General features: G+C 31.3%; 4 protein-coding genes across 6 annotated transcripts in view; 2 read left to right on the forward strand and 2 right to left on the reverse strand.

Moving 5' to 3' along the window:
* The window catches only part of LOC125868254 (sphinganine C4-monooxygenase 1), a 128,120-nt gene that overhangs the window by 112,983 nt on the left and 6,808 nt on the right, over positions 1-8,329 (forward strand). The window lies entirely within an intron of this gene.
* The window catches only part of LOC125868253 (sphinganine C4-monooxygenase 1-like), a 185,393-nt gene that overhangs the window by 96,243 nt on the left and 80,821 nt on the right, over positions 1-8,329 (forward strand). The window lies entirely within an intron of this gene.
* Positions 1-8,329, reverse strand: part of LOC125868247 (putative late blight resistance protein homolog R1B-16) — a 144,236-nt gene that overhangs the window by 50,429 nt on the left and 85,478 nt on the right. The window lies entirely within an intron of this gene.
* Positions 1-8,329, reverse strand: part of LOC125868262 (putative late blight resistance protein homolog R1C-3) — a 22,771-nt gene that overhangs the window by 2,605 nt on the left and 11,837 nt on the right. The window lies entirely within an intron of this gene.

The following is an 8,329-nucleotide window of genomic DNA, read 5'->3' on the forward strand; positions in this document are numbered from 1 at the left end:
GCAATCGTGCGATTGGGGGCCGGAGTGGTCCCATCGAGATGGCCAAAGAGGTTGTAGCCATACATAAGCATGGAAAATTGGGCTTTCCAGGTGGCGAAGTTGTGACCACCGCTTAGTTTAATGGGTAGTTGGGAAGCAGGATTGAACTGAATGATTATGTTACTACCCATTGTGTTATCAGCATTGACAACTGTTGGATTATTGCCATTGTTGTTCCCATTGGGATTGGTCATTGTTGCTGATCTGTGTGAGGAGAAGGAAGGAAAAAAAAATTGGATCGTTCTCGTTAGAGCGTGAAGAGCCCTGATACCATATAAAGACTGGGTGTAAGTTAAAAGACGATAATTTATTAATGAAGACAGAAAGTTGCTTAAATAGAATTACAGCGGAAAGACTCCTAAACGAACTGAAGTAATAAAACCTAACTAGACAATAACTGGTGAAACTTAATCCTAAATAAACAGGGATAGGGACTGCTCAAACTTAATACGACTAAATAACTATGCTGACTCGTGATGTTCCAATAGGCAGAGCATCTCCTGAAGGTTAGCCATTTGATCACTCAAACCAACCGTCAGACTGTGTGTTGGAGTCTCCACAATGCCACTCTCAGCTACATGCTTCTGTTGAGCTTGTGATATGGTTGACTTCAAAGCTTGCAGGACATAAATATAAATACTGTTGCCTGGCTGAATGGACTTAATCTTCATTTCCATGAAATCAGAAAGCAAACGACTGACTTCAGTTGGAGCCAAGTCTTGATTTCCGTTGCCATAGACTGGCAAATGCAACCACACAACCATTGCGTTGTGGCTAGCCTCAATTAAAGCAAGAGTATAACAAGTAGTACGTCTATATTGAGGCTCTATACATTTGCTTGTTGACTGCAAGTGATGTTTTTGGAAAGGAGTATTCAGCTTTGAATTCTTGCTTAGTCTTCCAAATTACCTCCTTCCAGTTGTCAAATGAATCATATGAATTATAACTCGGGCAGCTACGAAGTTCATCAACATACATAGTCTTTATAATCACGTTCGTCTTCGAAATTACCTCCATGTACGGAAATGAATCTGGACACTGAATCTTCCAAATTTCTATCATTTTCTGAGAGACATTTAGCATACCAGATTGACTTGCAAAAGGTAAGCTTTTCAAATGGAGAAAACAATCAAGGAATTTTAACTCCATAGAAAGAAATTTATTCGATCCCATACCGCATCTGAGTATTTTTTGGCATGCAGAAGGAGGCGATCTTTCAGATCAGACAATTCATTGTTGAAATACATCCTTGTGACACAACAATTAGAACTGTTGTGGACTGGCAATGAAGAACAATTGAGTATACAATACAGAGTATTATAGTTTCTTTCTTCACTTCCTCATCTCACTGTTAACTTACAAGTATTAAACTAGTATAAAATTGAATTGAATTAGTAGACACATGACCAACCTAACAATCCACGTGAGATACGCTGATGCCACGTTAAAAAAAATATTTATGTATTATCTCATTATTTTACAACCAACAATTATTTGTTGATGATGGAGGTCCGTGAATAGAATGTATACTACTCAAATTTCAAATTATGTGAAAGTGTTAGACCAGACACTAAATTTAAGAATAAAAGGAATTATATTTTGAAACTTTTAATCTAGAATAAATAGTAATATGTATGTGAGTATAACTTTAAGCTAAAAAGAAAAAAAATTCATAAAGAGGAAGTAGAAGATAAGAAATAGGTCTCTCCACTACGCGTAAGATATTTTGAAGGAGTTGGGCCATACAAACGAAAAAAAAACAAAGTCATTGCTGGCGCACTAAGATAAAGTGCAAAAGACTTATTCGAAAGGCATTATACATAAATATATCATTTAATTTAATCTCGATCCATGTTCATATTCTTCAATTTTAAATACACATAAATAGATGCATCTTATATGGCATCTTACATGGTAATTTGCGTCCTACGTGTATTATGTCACGTAGGACTCATGTGTTTATTTGTTAAACATTACACAAGTTTACGTATCTACTTGTACACATATACAGTGACGGAATCAAAATTTTTAATAAGAGGGTTCAAAATCTGAAAAAATAGACACACGAAGTAGTCGAAGGGGGTTCGACATCTACTATATATACTTAAAAGATTATTTTAACCATATATAAATAATATAATTTTTCACCGAATGGAGTTCGGATGAACCCCCTAACTCTAATGTGGCTCCGCCACTGCACATACATTAGAGGGCATAAATATAAAATGAGACCAAGTTAAAAGACAGGTTAAACATTATGCATATTCAAAAGTATTCAAGGAAGGCAGAGAGATAAAGAGCAGAGATAACTTTGGAATTTATGAATTTAAAAAAAAAATAATTTATAGAATTTTGAATATATTATATATATATACAAACTAAATAAATTTTCAATATATACACATAATCATAATTGAAATTAAAATTAAATTATTGAATTATGTTGTATTCGATAGCTCAGCCCTTACCGATGATATGACTTATGGGCAGTGAAATAATTGTAACAGCTGGCAATAATTGTTTAAATAGTTCAATTGTCGTATGTATGTAATCATTTAAAATTTATTAAATATAAATTTATAAAATGATTCGGAATATATTAAATTCATAAATATACTAGCCCAAATAAATTATGGATTAATATAATTTGGCTAATAATTCAAGTCCAATAAATGTCAAAATTAATTGATTTGGGTTACAATAGATGAGCCCAATGTCATCTTATCCTAGAGGCCCATTCTTTTAGTGTCACGTGGCAAATGCCGTGGCATTCCAAGTCAAACAAGAAGCCAATAGGATCATGACATGTGTCAAAGATGACAAGCCAGCTCCATAAAGCCCATATTACATGTCACTTAAATCTGATTGGCCGAAGGGAATCCTGTTTCAATCGCAACTCCTCTATTCTAAAACTATAAATAGGGGTCCTCATAATTCAGAAAAGACACAGAAAATTCTAAGCAAGAAGCTAGAGAAAATCTGTGGTACAAACGCCATAAAATTCTCTATAAAGCTACAAGTTTAAGAATTCAAGCATTCAAGTTCAAGAATGATCAAGATCAAGACCATCAAATTCAAGATCAAGCTCGAAGCCCTTGAATTCAAGCAAAAGTCAAGATCAAGATAAAGTTCAAAATTCAAATTTATCGAAGATTCAAGATCAAGCTTTAAAGCCCTTGAATTATATTTAAAAAGGCGAATTCAGAGGAATCATAGAGATTAAAACACTCACACTTAAATCAATAAAACGATTGTTGCATAATTTTCCGTTCTTGATTATTGTTTTCTCGACGTGAATTTTATTGTCTACAATGTAATGCTCCAAAAAATAAAATACAAGAACAATTATGAAAGAATAAGTATGCAAGATAAGAACAATAACAAATGATATAACACTGCAAAAAATTGGGTCAATATCGATGGATAGAATCGCTCTTATAAATCGAGGCCGTGTCCATTGATTTATTCCTTTTAATTTTTATAATAAACTGTTTTTTTTGCGTGGGATAAAAATTTTCAGATGGTCCAATCAATTTAGCAAACAATTTTTTTGGGAGAAAATATAAATATTAGAAAGTGACAAACAAAGTTTTTTTTTTAAAAAAAACTATAAATGTTTTTGATCTCTTTTTTAAAAAATAAAATATCAGAGACTTCTTATTGATAAATGAGAAAAAACAAATACAGAGTCATTTGGGCCTATTGCCAAAATCCATAATACAAACGAAATGATTTATGGGGAATTTTTGCATACAGCCACTCAAAAAAAACTTAATTATGCTTCATAGTTATAATTTGTTAATTACGATTCGTAGCTACATGTTAGAGGGAGGAGAGAGGCGAGCGAGAGAGGGCAAAGAATGGAGAGAAGTGAATTGTATATGTATCTGTCAAATAATTGTATATATGTAGCTGGTATACATATGTATTTGTATATCTGGTGAGCGAGATTGGGAGAGGGAGGAGAGAGGCGAGTGAGAGAGGGCAGAGAGTGGAGAGAGGCGAATTGTATATATATATTTGTCAGATAATTGTATATATATAATTGATATACATATGTATTTGTATATCTAGCGAGCAAAATTGGGGGAAGGAGGAGAGAGGCGAGCGAGATTGGGAGAGAGAGGAGAGAGGCGAGCAAGAAATGACAGAGAGTGGAGAGAGGCTAATTGTATTTATATATATGTGTGTGTGTAATATGTATTTGTATATGTATAAAAGAGGACATGAGACGTAATTATAGCTAAAATTAAGCTGCAAGCCAAAATTAATTCAAACTATAGCTATATTAGTTAATTAACTAGTATATATTTGTTTTTCCACGTAATTTTCCCATGATTTATTTCTGAGCTTTAAGGCAACTAGGTTTAGCAATTACCGTTTAAATGAATAGTTGCAATTTATTAATAGTAAGGATTTGCTCTAATTTCTAGTGGTTTAGGAATATCATTGTACTTTGATTTCCAAGTACTCCCCCATTTTAAATTGTTTTTTTGGTTTTGATTTGATACGAAATTTAAAAAGGTAAAGAATTTTTTTATGTTAGTTTCTTCACTTACATTATCTATCATAATCTTCCTTTGAGAAGTCTATGGATTTTGAGATGCAACAACAAACTAAAAGATAAAAAACATGGATTCAAAAATGGTAGATGGACTGCATGGGGAAGAAGAAGTCGAGATGGTGATATCTAGGTGCACTTGAATTTGAAAAGGCTTGATTTGAAATATGAATTTATTTTTTATATGGTGTTTCATGCTCACACAAAATACATTGATGTAGACTTATTGTCATATTATATTTTATAATACAATATACATATTATTCAACTAATATTTTCTACCAAATTTCCAATTTAAATGACTCATATAAGTAAATCAAATAAAGGGTACTTATACATGCACTCATGATTTATATATATTAAATTAATTCTTTTAAGTTGATACAACTTCAACAAACACTACTTTCATTTGGCAATAACTTCTTGATGGGCTTGAAGTATTTGAAACCATTAGTGGTGTTGCTCATATCCACACTATTTGAATCTTGCAGCGTGCTAAGGAGACCATATCTTTCATATCAGACAATTCATTGTTGAAATACATCCTTGTTACACAAGAATTAAAACTGTTGTGGACTGGGAAAGAAGAGCAATACAGAGTACTGTAGTTTCTTTCTTCACTTCCTCACCTCAGAGTATTGTATAGTTTCTTTATACAATATGTTAGATATAAAATTACTCCCTCTGTTCCTATTTAGTTGTCCACTTTAGAAATGACACACATATTAAGGTAATAATGATTAGCATAGTAAAGTTACAATTTTACTCTTATAGTACAATTTACAATTCCAAAATAAATTCACTCAAGATAACTAATCAATGCTCTGAGAAGTTCATAAGTTTATTTACTGTATTTATGACAACTTTTTACTTCAAAATTACAGTCATTTCTTTGAATTCAAGTGAAACAAATTGGAGGGAAACAACATACACTTTTACAATTTTTTGTATCTTCACTATGCTTCTAATGCTTCTATTCGATCTTCATCTTTCCTTTTTAAATTTTTGACTTCAATAATTTTTGGATCTTCAATCAATATAAGTGAGCCTTTTACTTTAGTAGGAGTTAGTTGAAACTTCAAGATTATTTCTATCCATTTTTTTGAGTAAAAAAATTGTTCAAAACTTTTACTCATAAATTAGCAAAATGCTTTATGGGTAACTTAAAGGATTATGTAACTCCCCATGTATAATAAATGTATGTCTGGTTTCAAAAAGGATGAATTACAGCTTATTAGAAATTTTCAAGAAGTTTAAATGAGGGTATAATAGGAATTTTTTTTTAATCATTTCTTGATTTATTAAAATGGATAAGTAGATAGAGACAACTAAAAGATGAAATATGAATAAGTAAATAGAGACAGAGCGAGTAAAATTAAAGAGTTACAAAAAAATAAATAAAGATACCTCTTTTTGAAACAAACCAAAAAAAATAAGTAAAACAAACTAACTAATTATTTTCAAAGACTGATGTAAGTCAGCGTTTTCGAGGAAACTGTACTTACTAATTGCTTTACCTAAACACAAAGTGTCGTCTTATATGTATTATCATATTAATATAAACAAAGACAATTACTTAATGCAAGATGGTACCAACAAAGGGGTGGCTTAATAAAATATAATTTGTTGAAAGACTTCGTTCAACAAACAAATATACTTTATATATACTTATATAATATGGTCCCCTGTGGAAAAAAGACAAATGTTTGTATGCATTATTGGATCTTAATCTTTAACTTAAGCTCTCTAGTTCTCAAAGGGACTTATCTATATATGAAATAATAAGTCTCCTAATCAGGACAAGAATAGTATTTCAACATTGGCCGTAGAAACGTCGTTCCAATTTGGAATTTGCAAAGGAGTTTCTTTCAAAATATATATGGTCATGGTCTCATGGACCACACCCAAATTATATACTCCCTCCATTCCATGTTAAGTTAATTTTTGAGACATTTTTCTTTTTTCAAATTAACTTAATTGTTCAGTTTTCAAGACTACTTTTAGAGTGTTCTTCCAATTTTACCCTTCATTAGTTAGTATTAGAATTAGTGATTAATTAATATTTAGTTATTTTAGTCATAAATTTGACAATAATTATTAATGGTAAAAATGGAAAACTAGGTTCAATTTATGTCTTAATCTACTTTTCTTAAAGGGTGTGAAACACCTCAAAAATTAACTTAATATGGAATGGAGGGAGTATATACTAGTTTCTGAACACGTGTGTTCCATGTGATTTTTAATAAATATGTTAGAATGACTAAAATTCTAAGGAAACATGTATGTAATGAGTAACAAAATGCAACAATTACAAATAAGTGTACAATAATATGACCAAAAAACACCAAATGAAGAACATATTCAATAATAATATAGATGGAAAAATAAATAAAAAGTAAGCATATAATTTAAGTCCGAAGACTCTCAATCAATGACTCTGATCCACACTTAAGAGACTCCTTACATTTTGATTAGGTGTCAGATTGCTACTCAAACTTGACAAAAATCTCTGAAAAATTCATTTAGACAATTTATCAAACAGTTTAAGTGCACCAATTTACTTAATAATTTTTAGCACTCTATGCTTATTTTTTTGCCTCCAAAAATTCGTAGTTGTAATTTGCTACTTACTATGAGAAGAAAGAGGGGAAGAGGTACTAATTTTTTTTCCTAAAAATAAATTTGTTTTCACTTTCACCTAATTTTATATTATAATTTATTTTTATTATTTTTAAAGTCTAGGTGTATTTATTTTAGTTAGTTGGCAGCAACGGAGTGATTCACTTATCCACGTCACAACATTTGTATATCACACGTTTTGCCTGAAATATTCAAGTGTTTTTTTGGTTAAATTTTGGATAGTTAAAGTGTCTCTTTGTACACTATCAAAGTAAAGGTCAAAGTTATAATTTGAAGTTAAGTTAAGGATCTTCTTTATGTATTACGCCAAATACTATTTTCTGTGTCCCAATTTATGTGATGTACTTTCCTTTTTTTAATCTATAAAAAAGAATGACAAATGTATATATACGAGGCGATAACAAATATTCACATACACTTGAATACTCCTATTAATTTCAAGATGATGCAAGATGTTTAATTTGGACTGATCTGTTGGGTCAAACCATTGCAGCAATCAGCTGAACTGTTTTCCTCAAGAAAACAGTGGTCATATTAGGAGATATACAGATAAACTTGTGAGTTATTTCTACTATTATATGCACATTATTTTGAATGTGATGGGTGGTTAGAGCGGTGCAAAGCTTACATAGCAATTGAAAGGTACCTACAAGTGAAACAAGTTGCCTAACGTGTTTCTTAACAGACAGTAAGTGCAAAAGATAAAGAAGACTTCACTTTTACGTGGAAAACACCCCACTCATAAGGATGTAAAAAAAAACATGACTTGTATTTAGCCCAAACTTTACTCGACACAATGAGCCAACAACAACTTAAGATTACTAACTCTGTAATTAACTCCAATTCCTACAACTACACAAACCTCCCAAGGTTTATATTCTCAAGTCTCCGAGTTACCCCAACTTGAAGACAATGATATGATCCTACTCCAGTTTATACAGAAGGCATTAAAGATACAACTCGATAAACAATCCTAAATCCTAATACATAACAACAAACCTAACACATATAAGACACCTTAACTGCCGTTAATGTTTCTGTGTGTGTCATGAATTGGTATTACAGTAAGCAAAAGGACTATAGCACATT

The sequence above is a fragment of the Solanum stenotomum genome, chromosome 6 (genome assembly GCF_019186545.1).
Source record: "Solanum stenotomum isolate F172 chromosome 6, ASM1918654v1, whole genome shotgun sequence".
NCBI classification, from domain to species: Eukaryota; Viridiplantae; Streptophyta; class Magnoliopsida; order Solanales; family Solanaceae; genus Solanum; species Solanum stenotomum.